General features: G+C 37.6%; 1 protein-coding gene across 1 annotated transcript in view; it reads right to left on the bottom strand.

The window, feature by feature from the left end:
• The window catches only part of LOC139979390 (gamma-adducin-like), a 481,086-nt gene extending 458,957 nt beyond the window's left edge, over nt 1–22,129 (bottom strand). Inside the window, exons 1-7 of the mRNA XM_071990137.1 lie at nt 21,587–22,129; nt 21,027–21,230; nt 20,338–20,393; nt 18,631–18,719; nt 11,672–12,544; nt 7,787–7,860; nt 4,871–5,496 (exon numbers count right to left, since the gene is read on the bottom strand). The gene's annotated coding sequence lies outside the window, so the exon portion shown is untranslated. The remainder of the gene's footprint in view (nt 1–4,870; nt 5,497–7,786; nt 7,861–11,671; nt 12,545–18,630; nt 18,720–20,337; nt 20,394–21,026; nt 21,231–21,586) is intronic.
• Between the last annotated feature and the right edge of the window lie 1,262 nt (nt 22,130–23,391).

Raw genomic sequence — 23,391 nt, 5'->3', positions numbered from 1 at the left:
CTGGTCTATGCAATCTTTGCAAAGAAAAGCTCCAAATTACCATCCTCAAAGGCAACACGCTCAACTAGAGAAGCGAGCTCATCTCTACCTGTAGACATGGCAACAGACACAAAAGGAAACCACCCAGCCGTGTCAAACCCAAATGGTAGTTCATGGAATAGCGACCCATATTTTATACGGATCAGTAGGCCTGACGATCGCTGTACAACTCCGAGCAGCAATGGACTCATAATAGTTAACGTTTATTACAATATATATATCTATAATATATATATATATATATATATATAGATAAATATATATCTATAATATATCTATATATATCTATAGATATATATATATAGATATATATATATATATATATATATATATATATATATATATATATATATAAATATATATATATATTATATATATATTATTTATTTATTTATTTATTTATTTGTTTGCCACAAAAGTACAAAGTGGAGGAAGTCTTCCATATATATATATATACATATATATATATATGTAATAAACACATTTTGTACTTCTCATTCAACTGCCAAGTATTGCTGACGAAGGTCCCAGGGGGGACCGAAAATTCCAATAGATTTTCTAAAACTTACTCCTTATTTGTCAATTATGAGTCATATCTTATTTCTCTGGTTTTCTCTAATAATATATATATATGTATATATATATATATATATATATATATGTATATATATATATATATATATATATATGTATATATATATATATTTATGGTAGTTCGTGGAATAGTGACCCATACTTTATTACAGATACAATATGAACTACTCGGGCAAGAACATTCCTTTGCCATCAACTAGAGAATACTTGAAAAGACTGCTGGAGATGACAGAGAAGCTGATAAATGGATGCGATGGAGAGCATTATTCATCCTGGCCGATACTGACACCGATGCGGAAACGAGTGACACCAGCCGTGACGAGGACAACACCGCCACCACCGATGCAAACGGGCTAAAATCCAGATGCGTCCCCCCACAAATCCCGGAGTTGGTCTCATTCCAGTCCGATATGCTGGAAATGGTCGAGAACATTAAGTTCAACGAAGTGATGGAGAAGTTCCTGTCCAACCTCAAGAAGGACATAGAAAACATCACACCCTCTAAAGAAATCTTCGTAGAGGCAGACAAAACCAGGAACATGTACAAGATGGACCCCGCCAAATATGGTGGGTTGCTAACTGTAAACATACCTCAGAAATACAAATATGCGGACCGCAACACCGCCACCGAAATAGACAATGAATACACAAGTCTAGCTGACAAATTAAAAATAGGTAAGGAGCAGCAATGGACTCGTAATAGTTAACGTTTATTACAATATATATATCTATAATATATATATATAGATATAGATAAATATATATCTATAATATATCTATATATATATATAGATATAGATATATATATATAGATATATATATATATATATTTATATATATATATTTATATATATATATATATATATATATATATATATATATATATATATATATATATATATACAAGCAATGCCGTTTTATATTCAGATTACTCATACACCTCGTGTATATAGTTTATGCATGACATATTTGTATATCATATATTTATAAATAGTAACTAATGTATATGTTACTATTTCATTAAATATAATTTTGTCCGGCATGGCTTTCTGTATGATGTTGTAACGTTCGGCAAGCTCATAAACATATTAGACACTGGTTTTCGTAGGTGGGAATATACAAATGTATGGACCGGGCGGCTGTCAGCAGTGCAGGAGGAAGCACATACAAATCACTTTCACCCACATAGGGCCCCGCTAGTAACGCAGTAAATACACATGATGTTGAGGAATCTGCGCGCAACTATTAAATCAGCATCATTTCGAGCGTGAGCAAATATGATTTATTTGTCTCTGGTTGAAAGGTTAGCAGAGCTTGTCGCAAAACAAGTTTTGAAGGTCGTCACGAAAAGTAAGTTTCAAGGTTGAGCCTGAACTTAAGAAGTGTTTCAAAGTTACTTGTTAGGCTCACTTTATTGTAAGTTGGGCCCACTATTAGTATCTGTCAAATGCAAGTCGGGTCTCCAGCGTAACGTTGCAGCATTAAATCGCTCCTCGTGATTATTTCAGATTTCAGAGAGCTGTTTGGCAATGATATAGTGTGAGTTTACAGTATTAAACTGTTTACCTATTTTAGCCATGTATATCCTACCATGCAGTCACACAGTGTCTGTATAATGTCTTCTTTCTCTGTCATTAGGCATTCTTTCTGCTTTCAGTCTTCCCTCAAGCACTAGTAGCAGCCTTGGAATTTTGAACTTCTTTGGCCATTAATTCCTATTTTAATAGTAAACAAACAAAACACACTGTTGATTCTTCATAGTTTCAACTTACCAAATATAGTTTCTGTGATTCAACTAATGACATTCCATGCTGACCAAATGATTGTAAAATAAAAGTACTAACAAGTTATTAAATTGTTTGTTAACAGGTGTTGGACTTCTGAAAATGTTTATGATTCTTATGCGGTCAAATAAAATGTCCTACACATAGACACACAATATTGCTCAACAAATTGCTGAATACTAGTCGGCATGATAAAAGGGTCTGTGGTAGTATACACCTATTAAATGCCCCAATACTAGTGTTTACACGGGTCCAAAAATCGGGAACCGGGTACCCAAGAGCCGTTACCCGTCGGGTATCCGGGTACCCGGAAAAAAATTGTTTTACCCTCTAGTATCACAATTTTCAAGAAATGACATATTGGATGCCATAATAAATGAATCATATTCTCTACTGACAATGTTTTCATGTTCAAAAACGTAGGTGTAAGATAAGGTATAAAACCTTCCTCAATAATTTCTATTTGCTATTGTTTCTTTCATTAACTTGTTAATAACTTCATATAATTAACATTACTACTAACATCGCACTGCCGTCGCGGCTTTTGCTTGCTCTCCACGTCTATTGATCTCACCATATAAATATCCAATTTAGCTCGTAAACAGTTGTTACTACTACTATCTATTAGGCAGGCCCAGGGTTCGCATTAGCCGCGAGATTGTGCGATTCGCACAATTTGATCGCATTTGGAATAAACGATTAGTAAACACTTTAACAGCCACTTGCGATTATTATTTTTTAGTCTATAATCCGTCTATAATCCGTAAACATCTCATAAAATTCCTTGTCAGCCTTTCCTTCCATGAAATAAACGAATGAATAAATAATAATTTCTTCCACATGGTAGCCAAACACCACACCACACTGAGTCAATGAGAAATCTAGCTAGGCCTAACCATCTGTTTATTCGCTGAAATTGTGACGCAGTTATAAGATATCCATGGAGTACTTTCGTTATTGCTGTTATCTTCGACACATGGTAGCCTAACACCACACTAAGTCAATGGGAAATCTGCCTAACCATCGATTTGCGATTTTTTTTTTTATTTTTTTTTTTTATATCACACTACGGAGGATGCGGGTAATAAATTAGGAACCGGGTAGTATGGCGTCGGGCGGGTACCCGGATAACCCGTGCAAACACTACCCAATACACACTAAATCAAAAATAATGTGATCCCTTAATCTATTTAGCTCTCACAAGCTAAATGCAACCAATAACTGGATAGCTGACAAGTTGGCCATTCATAGCACCCTCAATTTTCTATATCATAACCATGCAGATTGCTTGTTTACTATGAGAGACTGAAGTTTTCCTCACTTGTAAACAAACCTCTTTACTCAGCAGAAATCAATTTCTGTATGCTGTTCCAGGGAAGCCTAAATTGGTCTAAACTTACCTCAACTGACCAAATTTTTGTATCACTTGTACTCTCTTTCATGCTCCTTAACATCCCTGCCAAGAAAACACCAGACACTAATTGATAACATATCAAGAAATTTGTTCTCCTGTTGCTTTTTCTGAATGAGAACACTTGTGGTGGATTGATGTAAATGCTAATATGAGTATGCCATCTTAACTAAAAATTGAAATTTTTAGACTCCACATTAAACCTCTTTTAATGATTGTTTGAGAAGTTGTGACTTACACCCACGGACGTGGCTAGAAGGGGGGGTGGGTGTGGGGGGTGTCTCACCCCCCGAACTTGATAAAACTGACGATAGTTGGAAAATTGGAGTGCGACAGCTGGAATTTCCGACTGTCGCACCACAGTTTATCTAGGCCTATTCATATATTCCTGTGATTGTGAATGACCTAAAAATTGACATTTTCGGTCAAAATTGGCCTTTTATCAGTCATATTTACCATGTTTCCTTGCCACTTTCATAAATTGTATCTCGCGATTCTTATACTCCACCACACAAAACTTGGTATGATTTTGAATACTCCAAAAAACATGCCTAATAGAACTACCGTCATAGGCGTAGGGGCCCAATATGATTTGGGGGGGGGGCTGATCTGGGAAAATATAACCTAAATTGTTCGAGTTTCGCGTGTTACACATGTCAATGTGCATATCATATAGGCATGCACAGGTTTTTACATCGCATGCCAATAACATACAATCATATGCTGTGTAATTATTACCATTCCATATTGGTTAGAATTATTGGGGAAGTCAATACAATATTTATGGTAATAATAATATCAGTTTAACCATTGAAAAACACATTGCAAATTATCTTTCTTTCAGTAGGTAAAAAACATTTGGTTGGGGGAGGCTAATAACTTTGTGAAGTGAGCGCCTTTGTGGCACCTATTCCTCTTGCAAACTTAGATATGAAGAATTTGTGGGACTTGGCTTAAAGGTTGTGTTTGGATGCATTCTCTGAAGATACAAAGGTACTGTAAGCTCTAACCCATCTACAAAGGTTTAAACCAAGAAGCAAACCTGGCAAGAATCCTTCAGAACTAAACATTGCACGGCAGTCAGGCTTGCATCAGATGTAGATCGGTTCAAGTGCAGCTCATAGAATGCTCAGCAGCATCTCTCTTCCAAGTCCCGCTGTCAGTACACTACAAAAGTCAGCCAACCAGTTTGGACCTGCAATAGAAGAAATGAATGAAAATGATATATCAGAAAAGGGGTGTATAAAGAAGACACTGCAACTGCATGGCCTCTCAAAAGACTCTCCAATTTTTGCAGAATATGATCGTCAATATCATACGTGTCTGCTTAATGCAAAAAGTAAGACTCCATTTGTTCGTGCAAGCCAATACAGAGATGTAATTGTTGAGAATGTCACCATTGATAAATTTAATTTTGATTACAATCACAGTAACAACTGTAACTTAATTGGTGAAATGAATAGAAGAAGGGGTCACAAGTTGCAATGTCCAGTCCATGAGGGCTGTTCAGTAAAGATGCCAATGTCAAAGATGAACAGAATGGTGGAAAGATTTGTGCATCCAAATTACTTACTGGTAAGAACCCACTAAAGGAGAAGTGCCTAACAACTGATGCTGATGGCAAGGCATGTAAAGGGCTCACTGGTACAATGGCTGCAGCTACTCATTCTGAAACAGAGAACCATATGCTGTTAGACCAAGTTCACCTACTCAAGTCACTCCGCAGGGCACTGGCTAAAGCAGTACTCTCCTCTGATATGTTACCTGCACAAACTGTGACTAGGAAGCACTTGATACAAAAGTGCATTGCAGAGGACTTGACCTGCCTTGTACTGGCAGAGGTGACTACTTGCAGGAATTAAAGCCCTCAAATACGACCACTGCAAAGTTATGAAGGCTTTATCAACATGTTAAGACTGCCTTGCAAAGTGCTACATTGGAAATCATTCACATTGCCCGAAGCATTCATTTGTATGCAAGAGGGGCAGGAAGTACACATTTCCATTCATGCCAAATGCTACAAAGAGATCTCTGCTAATATCCCACACTGATAGCACACAACTACAGTACTGATTTCGCTTAACTCCCGTTGCAAAAAAAGCAGCGATCGATAAAAAAGGTTGAAAATCGATAAAAAAAATTTGAAAAACGATAAAAAACAAATAATTTCATTAAGATTTAGACTACTGCGGGCACGGTTGTCAACTTAGTTTCAACGAAATTTCCACGAAAGTTATCGCGATCAACAACGGCAAAGGCAATTCTAGACATATCAAGGTTGTGACCTACGTTGAATCCTTAGTGTAACTACAGCCGTTTTCAGACTATACCAGAAGTGGCTGAGGAATATTACAAATGTTACAAAAGTTTGATTGTATATAAGACAGAGTAAGTTCTGTACTAGGTGTTTGAAAAATTATTTGGCTAGGATAATAAAAAACTGGTCTTGGTCGATCGTAACAAGTACTTAAGTTAAAGGCTAGTATTAAACTAAGATAAGTTTAAGTAACTCACCAATGAACGCAGCGTCAGAAAAACAAGAAATAAAAAAAAAATTTACACAATGAAACAGTCGTAGCTGGATATCAAAGAGATCTTTTTTTCCAATAAATTCCTGTGTTACTTGACGTACTACAGTACCGTTTACCGCACTCACTTTCAAACCAAAAAATCTCCCCCCGGCTTCAATGCACGCAAAATAAAATACATCCTGTTATTTTCCCCCTAACCCAGCTACTGTAAGTTGCCCGCGAATGCAGACGAACTGCCCTGGTAATTAAGGTCGCAGCCTGGGTCTGGGCCACCTACAGTATGCTGCTTACATGTGCATTCCCTACCCTGGATATCTCCAGCGACCAAGCTTTTTTGAGAGGCCTAGTCCAATCATAAACCTGGCTTTGTCAATTCACGCCTACCATCTGTTAATTAGCATAGTATTTATCTTCGTGGGGGGTTTAGCACTGCAGAACCTTTGGCTGGCTTACTCTAGAAGCAAACATTATTTTGCCCCTACTATTCATAATGGAATGGAAACCTGTGGAAAATGAATATATTTTCATTGCTTATTTGAGTATTGTATATTGGGAAGAGCTGATCAAACATTACTGGGGAGGGCTTTCAACTGGCCTGACGGCATGTAAATTTAATTTAATGAGAAGGGGGTTTTTATGAGTCTCCCGGTATGCGTCACATGAGAAGTAAATGTTTTGTTTTTCGGTTTTATCATCATTTTTCAAGTGGAACAGCTCATAAAATCATATCAATCAAATATCCTTCCTTAGTTTTACTAATCAGGAATGTTTGACAAGGCATGCAATGCATCGTTCGAAAATGTAATTTTAAACTAGAATTGAAAATGAACAACATAAAACAATATCTGTGAAGCGTGTGGAGCACAACTTTGAATATTTGTTGTGAAAGAAAACATCATGAACAATGTTTACTGCGTAAATAAATGTTGCGGAACTGGTATGGAGAAATTACGTACTGCAGCTTACGTCAGAGAAGCTCATAAATGACACAGGTGGATAGAGCACATCAAAATTCGGTATAGGAAATCCCTACGCAGCTGACAAAAGTCGATATCTCCTTCCGTTTTCGAGTTATAGGCGATTTTGTGTTTTTGCGATATGGTTTTCAGTATATTTTCATTCAATAAAGTCGTTTTTTTTTTGTGTGTTATAAGGGTGTGACCTAACAGATATTTCACTAACCATTTAACCGTATAACCTGCCGGTAGGTTAAACTTTTAAACGCTGTTTCCCGATTGCGGCTTTTTCGACGTAATGTCTCTCAACTTTTAATGAAAATAGGACATGAGTACAATAATTAAGGTTTTTTTTTTTCCAAAAAGTAGCAATTCAGGCAACAAGACAATGATCAATGTATGTTAATTACTAATTAGGCCCAATAATATTGCCAACATTACGTGTAATAATTGCTGAAAAGAATAACACACCTGATCAGTATATCGTGGTCTTCAGAAGTTCAGATCACTGAATTTATATAACTCGGCCTTCGGCAACTTCGTAACTTTTGAAGAAAAAAACAATATATTTGTCTATCTATCACAAGATTTTAAACAAAAACTCGCCTAACTTAGCAAACTTACCCACCTTTCCTGCTTACTCATTAAAAGTCATGTTTAGAAAACAAATTACGCACGCACGTGTTGTGGGATGGGTTGTAGCAGCCTCCGATTTCATTTTCTTTCTCTTGTGTCACATACATGATACAGTACTTTACATTTGATACAACAGTTTCTTCAACAACAGCTTCCCAAAATTGGTGTTGCAATAGGTTAAATTTTAACCGGGCAGCGCAGTACCATTCATAATTTGCATATTACACCAAAATTTACACTCAGCGTCCAGATGGCGGAAGAATGTAACATCATGTTCAATGTGTTGTGTCGTTCCCATGGTGCGATGAACTTGGGCAAGTTCAAATGTCAATGACCTACTTATGTTCTATGACCAATGTCAGTGGGAATTATGTGTGTAAAAACTCGAATTTTTCCAAGTGTTATATAGAAGTTTTACGTAAGCGGAGCAAATTTTGGGGCGGCTCTTTGATTGTGAGGAAGCACTTATCTAAGCACCAATATTTGTGAAAAATATCGTAAGGTTTATCATTTTCATTCATATTCTTTTATGTTTGCCGCAATCCCGCCCGCAATGCATGCACAGTATAATACCATGTGTGGAAAAAATGGCTGTATACGTGCGGACCTGAGAGAGCAAACTGGCCTTGTGTTGTTAATGTTATTACGATACTTTCTAGAACGACCATTTGCGTCTTTTGGCATCGACATATTTTCACACAGGATTTCACCATGCCATTGATCGATGTACACGGGTGATATATGTCGCAAATATAAACTGAGAAGACGAATTGATGACACTATCATGAGCTCGTGACTATTGGCCTACTACTATAGTTATATTGAACACATTATTCATGCCTAAAACATCGTTTTTCTGTTTTTTATTGATAGTTTGCAGTACATTACTCAGTTCTTTACATATTTTTAAATAATTTTCATGTTTAAAATGTATTTGATTTTTTTTTTTAATTTTCCGTTTATACAGTTTGTGATTTTCTAAACTGATAGTGCATTTGCGGCCGGTTAAACGGTTAATCGTTTAAACGGTCACACCCTTAGTGTGTTATCTTGTTCGGAAATGATCCGAAATGAATGTAATAACTGTTAAGTTTTTCCACTTCTGGTATAAAATTATTCCATCAAAGTTAACCTGAGTAACATGTCTCATGCCAAATCTATACTAAACAAAATAGAAAAAATAACAAGAGAAAACGCATTTTTGAACAAGAGCATCAATGACGCAGTATCTCAATACTGGAAGTTTTAATTTTGATTCCTAATTTCAAATCTTTGCTCTGTCTCTACAATTATCAATCATGGTACAACAAATATATAACTTGCATTTTTGCTACTTTGCCACGAATAGTCTCTGCAGGTTACACTTTATCCTGCTAGTCTTGCCTTTAGCGCTCATTGCCTGTTAGTCGAAAGAACGACGTTGCAAGGTTTAGTAATGTCATAGAATATTTAAGAACTTGTTTTTTATGTGGTATCCTTCATCTTGGGTCAGTCTCTGTTGGACTTTTTGGTCATATAGTTTGACGTCAATGACAACGGCCAAATTAGAAGAGGCGAACAACTCGACCAGATTCTTGATGCCTGCCTTGAGAGCTAGGCCTATTGACCTACTGTATGTTACTGTAGACTGCAGTGGTGACTACCATCAAAACTGTGTCCACTTCTAGATATCAAAACAACCCACGTTTTTCCATCTCAATTTTTCTGACATGAAGATTTCATGGATTTATAACTTGGAAAAATCATGTAAAAGAAGATTACAAGTTTTTATATGCAAGTGATGGGTGGCCTCTTCCTCCCCTAATCCATTTTTTTCATTTCCTCCATTTCATCCATTTCCTCCCCTAATCCATTCCTCTCCATTTTGTTATTTTATTTTAATTCTTTGTACATTTGATGTCAAACATTACAGGTTCAAAAGAAAGCTAAACATACTTCTTATAACCTTATACATCTTATATCCTTATAAATAAAACATAACCTTATACAATTTTTATAGTCTTATAAAAGTTGTGATGCTATGGCCGGCTCCTCTTTTATACGTACCCATCAACAAACTTACCCTGGTCCTTCCTAGGAAGAGCTGTCTGAACACCAGTACAATGCTAATGTGGCTATCACTGAAAGCCTAATAGACCTAGGGGCCTAGGCTAGGCCTATATATATATTTTTTTAAATGCACTAGGCCTACAGTAAGTAGCCTTCAGAAATACAAGAATGTGTATACGTAATTATACAAAATACATGAAGGGCAATCAAACAAACTTATCATGGCCCTTGCTCTGAAAAGCTACCTGAACACCAGTACTATCCTTAAATGGAGGTTACAAAAACGAAGGCCTGATATAAAATGCACTTATATGTAATTAGCATGCAATACACTACACCTGGCGTACCTAACTACAATACAAAAATTGGTCGCGAGGGTAGCCATTTTCGTATATCTAACATGTAGCTGCCATGAGTCATAGCCAATCTGCTACAAAACAGACTTGGGGGCGGGGCTTAATCATCAAAAAAACGGACCTTTTTACTAAAAGTAGGGGCGGCAGCTCAGTGTTGTTTTAAGAAAGAAAAATCATTTAAACATCAAATAAAGCAAATAAAAGCCATAAAATGTCATATACAGCTGGTAAAATTCTTATTAATACCTACCTGTAAACAACAAATGAAAGTTTAAAATGTTAATAAAATATATAATACATAGGACCCTATCTTAGACGATACCACTGTTGACAGACAATTCTATTCTATTCTCTTTCATAAAACATAAGTTTTGGAGCGTGTGCAAAAATGGGTTGTTTAAACTGGATTTCAGACCAAATTGGCCCGATTTGGACATAAATCGGTGAAAAAGTCATAGAATGAGATAAAATTCTCGAATAAAAAATAGTAACTTTTGTTGGCCTATATGATATATGCTTGCTCTGAAAATCCCAGAGAAAAAGAACTTTATATGAAGACGCTGAAAATTTTTTAAGAGAGGAGAGAGTCCCACTTACTGTTACAATATCTCTATACATGTAATGTATTGAGATAAAAATGGAAGCGTCCTAGCAGAATGGGCGGGGCATCTTTATTTTGCTTCAAGTAACTGCTTCAAGTGTTTTCGCTCGGAAACAAAGTTTCACACTTCAACTCTTATAAAAAATCAAATTTACATCTCTTAAAAATAACTATTTTTTGCAATCTGCAAGTAAACCAAGTTTATTTATGTCCATTCATTGTTATTTAAATGGTTAAACAGCACTCCAACTTATCTGGAAGGGTGCCTCGTGGTACATAGCGTGTACTGCAACCTCCAAGATAGCCTGGCAAAGTTAAGACTTATGTCACTGTGTTTGGGGTTCAGTCAGAAAACGTCCCCCGTCAGTTTTACTACATGTTTCTTTGAGAGTTACTACTCATGCAAGCCTGAGAATGCTTTCAAACGACTGTACCAAAGTCTAATCGATACTAATAAACGAAGTTACGCGATTTCCGACGTTTCGCGTAACCACATATTGACCTTTTATTTCGTTTAAAAAAAAATTTCAACGCATCGTTGAAAATTCCACGTAGGAAATGATTGAGATCACCAATCGTTAAAATTCGTTGAATTTCGATAAAAATCGGCAAATTTCGATAACAAAAGAAGAAATTTGTTTATTTTCCTTTTAACAAATTTCAACGGGAGTTAAGCGAAATCAGTACTGTAAATGAAATACCTGAGACACCCACCTGCAGCAAACGTTTATGGTCCACTCAGTTTCAGACTTCCACTCAAAAAGCAGAGGTAGTCAATAATGCTTTCGAGTTTCCAATCCAAAACATAGCACAAGCATTTCACGCAACAGTCAGTACAGGGACCACAGTGCCACAAACATTACAAATAAAGGGCCTGAAGAGTCCATAGCCAGGAAGATGGAAGCTGCAGGATTAGAGGTGAGCTCAAATAGTCTATGTATCCAGACTCTGAAACAGATGCAAAGGAAACAACAGTATGATAGACTATATAACAGAGGCAGAGCATACAGAAGGAGGAGAGCACAACTCAGAGAGAGAGAGAGTACAAGCTACATGGTAGAACTAAAAACATAAACCAGTCCAGTGATTGATGACATATCAGAAAAGATGTCTCCTGTTGCTTTTTGGCACTTTTTCTGAAGAAGCACACTTGGTACGGATTGATATAGATGCTAATAGGAGTATGCCAGCTAAAGTAACAGTTGACATTTCTAAAATCCACTTTCAACCTCTTTTTATGATAGTTTCAGAAGTAATGACTTATATCATTTTTGTTTATCTCTGTCTATTGTGTGAATCTTCATATGGTGTCTCACACATGTTGTACAGTCTATATGAATAATGCAGTACTGAACTTTAAACAAGTGAGAGCCCAATGGTTGACATATTCCCTAGTGTGATTAGAAGTCATTCCATCAGCATGGCTGGCATCTACTGAATGTCTAAATTGTTCTTGGGTCCACACAATGTGTTTTAAGCACAGTCCCTCAGTTGGTGCTACTTATCCCCTCTGGTGGAAACTTGACGCAAGTTGGCCTTCTTCCCTCTGAAAATGTGATCACTCCCTGTATCGAGTAAACTCTGGCCCTAAAATGAAAGAGAAAAAGTTACTTGTTACTTTGGCACTGCTTTTCAAAGGTATTTTGTCAGATTTTGTTGCGAAAACTACTCAGGAGACCTATGTTCTAGCTGTGACCAGATCTAGAATGAGGGCGCTGTTCAAGCAACATTCCTAAATCGTTGTAGTAGATCATATTGACTAGTTTCTCAGTGTAAGTCTTGTCTTGTATCATTCTATGTGCAGCTATTCAACTGCTTAGACTTCCAATAAATGCTTATAACCATTTAAGCATTTGTATACAAACAAACTAGTGAATAGGTCACTGGAATTTTGTTGAACTTTGAGGATAAAAACTGATTATTATTATGAAGAATGGGTACGGTCATGTACCTCACAACTGATGCTGATGGCAAGGCATGTAATGGATTCAGTAGAACAATGGCTGCAGCTTATCATTCTGATGTAGTACACCTCGTCTTCGTCTTCGATACGGTGACACATCCGCAAAAAGGGACAATATCTCACCACACACACGTCAAGAGAGTAATTAATTAGATCTGACCCGAGTACTGATATAAGTGACAGGATTCACAGAACCACTGGAACTACTAATGAGGTCTGAAGGCAGACTATTCCAATCCCTAATTGTATTTGGAAAAAAACTATACTTATAGCAATTGGTACTGGCATACAGTTGGCAGAAATGCATATCGTGCATGTTCCGACTCCTACGCAGAGGCTTTCTTAGGCAGTCAATAGGGATCTGAGCCTGACCATAGATGCCCTTAGCAAATAAGATGATTCTACTTTGTCTGCGCCTCTCTGCCAAGGGCACCAGGTTTAGGTCCCGTAACAGAGATGAGACAGAGCCAGGCTCTCTTGAATAATCTGAAGCGATGAAACGGGCTGCACGCCTCTGAATGTTTTCGAGGTTGTGCTGCAAGAAAGCTTGGTGGGGATCCCAGACAGAACTGGCATATTCCAATACTGGCAGGAGGAGACCTTTATATGCAGCCAATTTTGCATCCTTCGAACAAGGGGATAAGTTTCTACAAAGAACTCCCAATATCCTATTTCCTTTGTTACACACATTTTGAATATTTTTTCCCCAGTTGAGATCTGAAGTGATATGAATACCCAGATATTTAATACAATCAACCTTAACCAAGTGAACCCCATTGAGCATGTAATTGAAATTTACAGGTTTCCTCTTTCTAGTAATGGTCATAATGTTACATTACACCGGCTGGAAACTCATGCCCCAATCTTTAGCCCATTGCCCTAGTATATTAATATCTTCCTGAAGTTGATGACCATCACTGACATCATCGATAACCCGATAACAGACACAGTCATCAGCGAACAGTCGGACACCAGAAGAAACAGCATTACCAATATCATTAATATAAGCCAGGAAGAGAATGGGTCCCAAAACTGACCCTTGCGGAACACCGGAAGTAACCTTAGAAGGATTAGACCTAGACCCATTGACAACAACCGACTGCTCTCTATCACTCAGAAAAGCATCCACCCAGCAGAGAACCTGATGTGAAACACCCATAGTGTACAGTTTAGATTTCAATAAACAGGTCTCTCTACAGAGCACTGACTAAAGCAGTACTCTCCTCTGATATATGACAAAATCTACAGTAAACAGGTTAGTAAATTTGCAAGTCTTATTAAGGGCCTGTCACAATGCTATGATGGCTCACAGAGACACAAGCAATGGATGTGACACCTCCACACATAGGCTGTTGTGGCATATGTGGGAGATGTGAAATGATTTGTTACTTAAAAAGTTAATTTCTTTGCACAATACTTTGAAGAGCAGATGCTGGAATGTGGCTCTTCTCTTAGCTGCCAGGGATAGCATTGTGCGGATAATGCCATATGCTGGTGCCCCTGGCTTACTGATGGTGTAGGCACCTGTCCACATCCTGCAGCCATTTGTGTAACTTGTTGGGGCTGATGTATATTTTGCAACATTTGCATTTATTTCATCAGCCCATGCCATCCAATCTTAGTCTGACATTGTGAAGGTGTGAGCTTTCCATTTACAAATGTGTTACTGTATATAGGCCTATCCTTATTCTGATTGCAGTCTGGGTCTCAATAAAACTGATTCTTACACCACATATATTACATTGTAATGTATGCATTTAAATTCTGACTGTCGCTTTTTGCTCTGCTAGGTACACAGTATTAGTGCTGATAGTCGACTCTTACTTTTGTAGTTGATTAATCGCATAGCTCTTCTCGCGATACTCGGTTACAGTTATGGCATCATCACTGTCATTTCTACATTGCAGAAACACAGTCAAACAAATCTTTTTCCATGGTGCACTGTCCCTATTTGTTCTTTCAAGTCTTAATGTGTGATGTCTAATTCATGTTAAAACATCTACCAAACAAAAACTGTCAACAAATTTCAATATTCAACATTTCTTAAAATCCTTCAAAGTAAATCAAAAACTTTGGAATGGATCTACAAGGCTACTACAACTACTAGCACTAATCACAGCAAAAAAATGAATAGATGCAACACCCTGTAGCGGTGTGATGATTACTATGCAAGAGTTTTCTGTAGAAGGACGTTCACCTTCTAGGCTAGGCTTTAGCCTAGTGTGATAGCACGCACATATTATGACACATTGAAATGAAACTTCACCGCAATCGACACACTCTATCAGACATATGATACATGTGAACCACTGGCCAGAAATGAAATATACTGTAAACATGCATGTTTGAAGAAATTACAAATTCTTTGGCAATCATTAAAGATTAATAAATTTGGGAATTTGCAATTATGCGCAATGATGAAACATTGCTAGGACTAAATGTTGCACTGCAGAACAATCGTATTACTAACAAGTAAACGCATGAATCTAACCTGAACAGGTGCTTGCTGATTTTTAACACAGCACAGTTCTAGTGTAGCATTGTAAGAACCTGTGTTTGCAATATTTGCTGACAAACTGCTTAAGTGTTGTTTTTGATAGGTTAGGCTATTTTTCAATAGCAGATTGTGTGTAGTGCTAGCTTTAGTCCAGTAATCGCAACTTAGGTTTTGAGAGCGATTAATCAAACTTCCAAAGTGTAATCGCGACTACTGGCGATTAATCGATCACGACTATCAGCACTACACTGTATAAAAGTAGACTACTCACCAGATGTACAACTTCAGTTCCTCAGGTTTTACTTGTTCAATAGCTTAACATTGAAACTAGTGGCTCCTTATACCATCCTTTACTTGTACTACTACACATCTCAATAACACACAGATCAAAACAACAGACACAGGTAGTACATTGGTCTCTACAGGCCATGAACATGTTCTTCCAGTCTAATTATTACTTCATCAGTGCATTTTTGGGCACATGCCATGGTGTACCAATGTGTTGTTACTTCCGTGTCAATCTCGTGCCACATTGCGATATTTTGGTGATTTTTCACAAAATTTGCCCCCAAATCACTCAAGCGTAAAATGATGAGACCTTTTTGTCATATTCCGTGATTACATATCATAACCAATACCCTTAGCTATACTTAAGGCTCATAGAGTCTAAAATGGCAATTTTCAAATTCTTACTTATTAGTTACTTATTATGGCCATGACACGAAAATTTCAACATCCTGTATTTTTGGGATCCATCTAAGCATGTTCTCTAGAACATATATCAACCACTCTGCCAATTAGAAACTTGATTTTTCCCTTCGAAATTTTTTTTCGTAATCTCATGACCTAATGTGACAACATTTTAGGAACACGATTTGCTCTCGCTGTTTCCTCCGAACATATATCATACCTACACTCCGACAAGTGTACATAAATACACAAAACAATCGATAACAAGTCAGCACGAATTCAAATCTAAATTTCCCGTGGAATGTCAGATTTAGAACCAAATGTGGCAACCGAAGTTCAAAGTGATAGTGGTTCTTCACCAGGCAGTGAAATTGTACTAGAATTGGAGTGCCCTTTCTAATATTCGAAGCAGAGAGTGAAGGCGATGATCATGCCAATATTGAACCTAATGTTGAGGGTGGACCTGAGGTGTTACTGACATTAGGATATAGAACCGTATCAGTTCGAGCCTGTCAAATGAGCCGAAATTGAAGCTCCACAACATATCGAAGAAGAAACCCGTTCGGAACTATTGCAAGGAGCATACAACGTGGTAAGAATTTAGTAATGAAGCAAACAAAATCCAGTCCATTTTTTGCATGTGTGGTTGGAATTCACGGAACTGCCTTAACCATATTGTGAGTTGTGTTACGGTGACTTACAACCATAGAATCCTTACAACCCATATGTACTGTGTGTTGGCTATGTATTCATACATGTTCAGTATGGTGCGTAGTAGTAGTAGTAGTGGTGGTTACATACTGAAAGTTTGGCTCGGGACGTAAGCTGCATTATGCAGCCATGCTAGGAAGGCATATGTGTCATTTTATACTCATTATTACTAGGCTAGTACTTAGGCCTGGAGTTTTGCAAATCAATTGTCTGAACAAAAGAATGTTTCATGAAATATGGAAGGTGTAAATTCACAACAAATGTAACCATAACTGTACATTGTATCCCTGCTTGTTATTGTGGACATCATGGGCCAACATTCATACATTTTGAACTTTCAATATTTTTTTTTAGGCAGTACAGATACATAGCCTACGGTCAACAGGTTCAAAGGTGCTGGGGGTTCCTAGCAAGACACGTCAGGGTTGTGCTACCATCATGTGCAGTCCAAAGAATCAGAAGTGAGTTTCCAGCCAATGGTCATTTCACTGGATTCAAGATGCCAGGAGAAAACTCAATTGTATAGGAAGCCTTGGTTGAGAAATCCCTCACCTTTTCTATTCTACGATTGTGTTGGATTATCAATCCTTCAGGGTTCCCTCAGTGTTGATATATTAAAATTCAAGACTTTTAATTAAGGATGAAATGGTTATTTTCCAGATCCAGCATCAACAATGAAAGAAAAGGCATGCTTTGAAGCATTTAGACACATGTATTGGCGTGACCGTGATGTCATATAATATGTGCATCAGTGAACGGGCATTGACCTTTTTAGGAGCATTTCCTCCCAGACATGTTGGCTTTGTACCTTTAATCTGGAAGCCAAAATATCCATATCTCCAATGATATTTGACAGAAAGTTATAATAAAGACCAATGGAGGCAGCAGAACTCTTGAATGTTTAGACTTTGTTTCTTCAGCAGCAGGTGGTTTGTTTTACAATCTTTCTCCAGAAACTCAGCAGTACACCCTGTTAATGGTCTTCGATTGTTTTAATGCGTGTGATGCTGTGTTTCCCTTTACGTGTCAGTGTTGTATGTGTCGTCGTGCGTGGGTAACATTTACAGGTATGCATGTGAGTTGCGTCGTGCAGTATTTCTTGGTTTAAATTACCCTTTATTCTATTTGCTTTTGGTTTATTCTAATAAATTTATCACATTCATTTGAACCTCAAGTTTTTTATCATGACTGTGCAGACTTTTTGTTTCCTATGAGAGCTTGAAATTTTCTTCACTTGTAAACAAACCTCTTTACTCAGCAGTAAACAATGTTCATATGCTGCTCCAGGGAGACCTAAAGTGGTCTAAACTTGCCTCAACTGAGCCAATCTGTGTACCACTTGTACTTCCATTCATGCTCCATTACAGCCAAACCAAGAAAACCAGATCCTAATTGATAAGATATAAACAAAGATGTTCTCCTGTTGCTCTTTGGAACTTTTCCTGAAGGAGAACACTTGTGCAGGTTGATATAGATGCTAATAGGAGTATGCCACCTTAAGTAGCAGCTGAGATATTTAAACTCCACATTAAACCTCCTTTTTATGATAGTTTGAGAAGTTGTGACTTACATCATTTCTGTGTATCTCTGTCTATTGGGTGAATCTTCATATGGTGTTTCACACATGTTGTACAGTCTATATGAATAATACAGTACTGAACTTTAAACAAGTGAGAGCCCAATGATTGACATATTCCCTAGTGTGATAAGAAGTCATTCCATCAGCATGACAGGCATCTACTGAATGTCTAAATTGTTCTTGGGTCCACACAATGTGTTTTAAGCACAGTCCCTCAGTTTGGTGCTACTTACCCCCTCTGGTGGAAACTTGGTTGGCCTTCTTCCCTCTGAAAATTTGATCACTCCCAGCTTCCAGTAAGCATGCGCCCTTAGCTGTGGCTCTAAAGTGAAAGAGAAAAAGTTACTTGTTACTTTGGCACTGCTTTTCAAAGGTATTTTGTCAGATTTTGGTGCAAAAACTACTTAGGAGATCTATGCACTAGCTGTGACCGGATCTAGAATGAGGGCGCTGTTCAAACAACATTCCAAACTAGTTGTAGTCGATCATATTGACTAGTTTCTCAGTGTAAGTCTTGTCTTGTATCATTCTATGTGTAGCTATTCAACTGCTTAGACTTCCAATAAATGCTTACAAACAAAACTAGTGAATAGGTCACTGGAAAATTGGTATGTTTTAAGGATAAAAACTGATTAGTATTTAGAACAATGGGTAGAAGGAAAGGCATGTTTGATAGGCATGTAATAACCTTCAAGCCAGGTAACAGGTTTGGCTTTACTGCTTGAACAGCTGCTGAAGCTGATGCCAATTGCACTGGTGATATTCCTAGCTCTTCTGATACAGATATGGCAACTAATTCCTCTTGCAAACCTGCTTATAGAAGGCTCGACAAGGAAGAGTATGAGAGAGTAATTAACCCAGCAGATAAAGGACATGAGATATTTTCAACTCAGTCACAACAAACCATGTTTGCAGAATCTACAGGAAACAGGTTTGTTAATTTGCAAGCTCTATTAAGGGCCTATCACAGTGCTATGATGGCTCACAGAGAGACAAGCAATGGATGTGGGGACGACCCTATAGGTCTTTCTGATATGGAAGAATTGTAGGACTTGAATCAAAGGTTGTGTTTGGAATCACTATGTAGCTACAAGAGTGAACTCTTGTCCATATAAAAAGCTTAAAAAAACAGTAACAAACCTGGCAAGAATCCTTCAGGTAGCATACGCCCATTAAAAGCGCCATTGACTTACACACTAAATCACAAAAGTAATGTGGTCTCTAAGTCTAGAGAGAAGTTTTCACTAGCTAAACGCTACCCATCACCGGATAGCTGTCAAGTTGGCCTTTTATGGCATCATCAATTTTCCGTATCATGACCATGTAGATTTTTTGCTATCCGAGCCGGAAGTTTTTGTCACTTGTAAACAAACCTCTTCACTCAGTGGTAAACAATTTTCCTACGCTGCTCCTGGGAGGCCTTAAAGGGGTCTGAAATGGCCTCAATTGACACAATTTTCTCACTACATGTACTTCCATTAATGCTCTTCAACATGCAAGCCACAAAAAACTAGATCATGATTGATAACAGGTCACAAAAGATGTTCCCCTGCTGCTTTTTGGCACTTTTCTTGAAGGAGAACAATCGAGCGGACTGATATAGACTCTAATAGGAGTATGCCACCTTATGTGAGAGATGAATTTTTTTTTTAATACCAAAATGATACTTTTTATAGTCGTCACAATATAAACCACAACAAAATTCTATGCAATTATCATTTTAGGTCCATAAAGATGTATTTTCAGAGATTTCAGTATGCAAGGTGCAGTGTGTAAATACACATATGAGCAATACTGTGTAAGCAGTAACCAGGTCTACGACTGCAACAACATTTCCAGTCACCAATTTTGATAAGCTTGACCAATTTGGGTGCATCTATGATTCCTGCAGGTTGTATTGGTATTCCTGATCACCGCCCACTTGGTCTGGCTTGCCCTACCTGCAGAAACGTCATCCAAAGAAGGGTCTGCGGGGAGGGTTTTTTCGTCTCTGGCTCTGAAAAGTGATGAAAACTACTTTTGTTTAGCTCAGCTGATTCCTCCCAAACTGACCTACAGGACATACCCCAATGTATTCCTGAACTGTTTGGAACATGTTAAACTGATATTGCATGTCACTCCAGTGCAACTGCTAAGTTACTAAGAATAAGAGAAGAGAATTGAAGGTGTTCTTTGCCAAAACTGGATCATCGGGATTTGTAAACCACAGCCTCACTGTGTGACAAGTACATTTATGTAGCTGATCAATATGAGCTACCGTACTTGCTCTTCATATTACACACTACGAGTCTGTGCACTCCATTGAATATGGCTACTGAAGTACAATAATAAACCAAGTCTGTTACTAAATAAATGATCGCCTCCTATATTCTTGATACGACAAGCTCAACGGCCACACACTGAAACACACTGTAACAGTATGTACAGTAGTCAAAAGGAACAAATACTGAAATGCTATCTAGATACACTGTTCACCTCAACAGCATATCCAGTCCATTTAAAGGTTTGTGCATAGGTTGTTACAATGTATTAAAGACAGTTATAAGGGAAGAGAGGTGGATAGGGGGGCATATTTCATGATAAAACATTCAAATTTGTTGCTCGGCAAAGAACAACAACGTCAAATTACCTTATTCTCCATTGGTGGCGAGCACTGGTTCCTATACTGTAGTTACTACAGTAGATCTCCCATGGAAGCATCAGGATATCTCTTTCTGCTGTCAGAGTTGTTTGGGATTTGTTGTTACCTCATCTAACCAGTTGAGGCCATTGATACCACACCCATTCAAAGTATATCGCTGTGAATGCTGAGGACTTGGCACATCAACTTTCTCTGAAAATTGACAAAACAACAGAAAACTAATGATAGTGAAAATAGGCTCAAAACCCCTTGATGCACATATGTAGGAGCAGAAAATGCATACCTTTGTGGATTATTTGCTAAATAAGACTCAAAACATTCTCTGTGTAAGGTTTTAGCACTCAGCAGCCACTCCACTTAGGATACAGACCTCACATTGTGCTACAGCTGGTGTAGACGTGGTCTAGGGTACTAACGTAGCGCCATTATGAACCTGAGGCCTAAGCTAACAACATTATGGGTATTTCATGCATTGAAACTGAGTATTTGTCTTTAGTCAAACACCAGGTACTTCCAAGTTTAGCAAAAATAACCTAAAATATGGTTACCATGTACTTTAGGTGCCCACGGATGTCAAATTTCACTGAACTAAGTCATTCACGTCACACACACGGCAGGCATTTTGGTCTGATTCTGAAGGATTTTGAATATCGTGCATTTGGCACCTACTTAGCAGGGTCAAGGAATGAATCAAATTACGGAAGCTTTGGTAGGTCAAGGCTTAATGACCCAATAGTTTATTGGGGAGGAAAACTGGTCAGAAATGCTCAAAATGTTGTTCTGGTCTCATGTATAGAAACGCACATGCTCTTTGTGGTACTTTAAGTCTGTAATACTAATTTATGCGTAAAAATCATCCAAGCTTGAATTTTCAGACGTTTGCTTGAAAACCATTTTTACACACCATAGCAACTACTTTGGTCCAAAATTGGGACTTCTAGCACTTAAAATGAAAAATTTTAGCATTTTTGCTTAAGGTAGCATACGCCCATTAAAAGCCCCATTGACTTACACACTAAATCACAAAAGTAATGTGGTCTCTTAGTCTAGATAGAAGTTTTCACTAGCTAAACGCTACCCATCACCGGATAGCTGACAAATTGGCCATTCATGGCAGCATCAGGTTTCCGTACCATGATCATGAAGATTTTTTGCTATCCGAGCCGGAAGTTTTCGTCACTTGTAAACAAACCTCTTCACTCAGTGGTAAACAAATTTCCTACGCTGCTCCTGGGAGGCATAAAGGGGTCTAAAATAGCCTCAATTGACCCAATTTTCTCACCACATGTACTTCCATTAATGCTCTTTAGCATGCATGCCACAAAAAACTAGATCATGATTGATAACAGGTCTCAAAAAGATGTTCTCCCGCTGCTTTTGAGCGGATTGATATAGACTCCAATAGGAGTATGCCACCTAAAGTGAGAGATGATTTTTTGTTATTACCAAAATGATACTTTTTATTGTCGTCACAATATAAACCACAACAGAATTCTATGCAATTATCATTTTTGGTCCATAAAGATGTATTTTCAGACATTTCAGTACACACGGTGAAGTGTGTAGATACACATATGAGCAATACTGTGTAAGCAGTAGGGGTTAGCAGTATAAGATCGCGGCAAAAGCAAACTGCGGTGGCCAGGTCTCGAGCCGAGAATCCAAAATACGTCTCGCTCTCAAGGTACAGAGCACAACCAACTGCGCCACGGCAGCTGTTGATATAAATCTATGTTCGTTTCTAATACTTAAAGTTCCAGAGATCGTATTAGATCGCGGCAAAAGCAAACTGTGCTGGCCTGGTCTCGAGCCCGCGATCCAAAATACGTCACGCTCTCGAGGTACAGAGAGCAACCTTTTTTTTTTTTTTTTTTTTTATTTGAAAGTGAACCCACTGGTTCACCCATTCACTAAACAATATATACAATGAGTTCTTGCAGAACTAAATAATAAAAATAAAAATATATTTACTTGTTAATGTTCTTATACCGTACTTTGAATGTTACTCAGAAATACCTTTAACTTAATTCGATTGTAATCTCATATCGTATAAAACTTGGAAATGTTGTTCAAGTCGATAATATATCGTTGAAATAGTACTTAGCTTTATTTTTACAGATAAAGCCCTACTTAACTATGCGTATACAGGCATAAGTAAATTATTACAATTTATCATACCATTTGTTGGCTCAAAATAATTAGCCTCTATCTAAATGGTACTGGTAGGTATGGTCTTTGTCGGCTAAAAGTAGAATATTACCTTTTCCAAAAAACTGAAAAAAATTATCTAAGTTGTTATGGCTCGCGTAAACCTCATACATAAAACGTAACTTCTTCTTCATATAATTATGAA

The sequence above is a fragment of the Apostichopus japonicus genome, chromosome 14 (genome assembly GCF_037975245.1).
Source record: "Apostichopus japonicus isolate 1M-3 chromosome 14, ASM3797524v1, whole genome shotgun sequence".
NCBI classification, from domain to species: Eukaryota; Metazoa; Echinodermata; class Holothuroidea; order Aspidochirotida; family Stichopodidae; genus Apostichopus; species Apostichopus japonicus.
The sequence above is the reverse complement of the archived record's forward strand: the minus strand, read 5'-3'. Positions and strand labels throughout refer to the sequence as shown.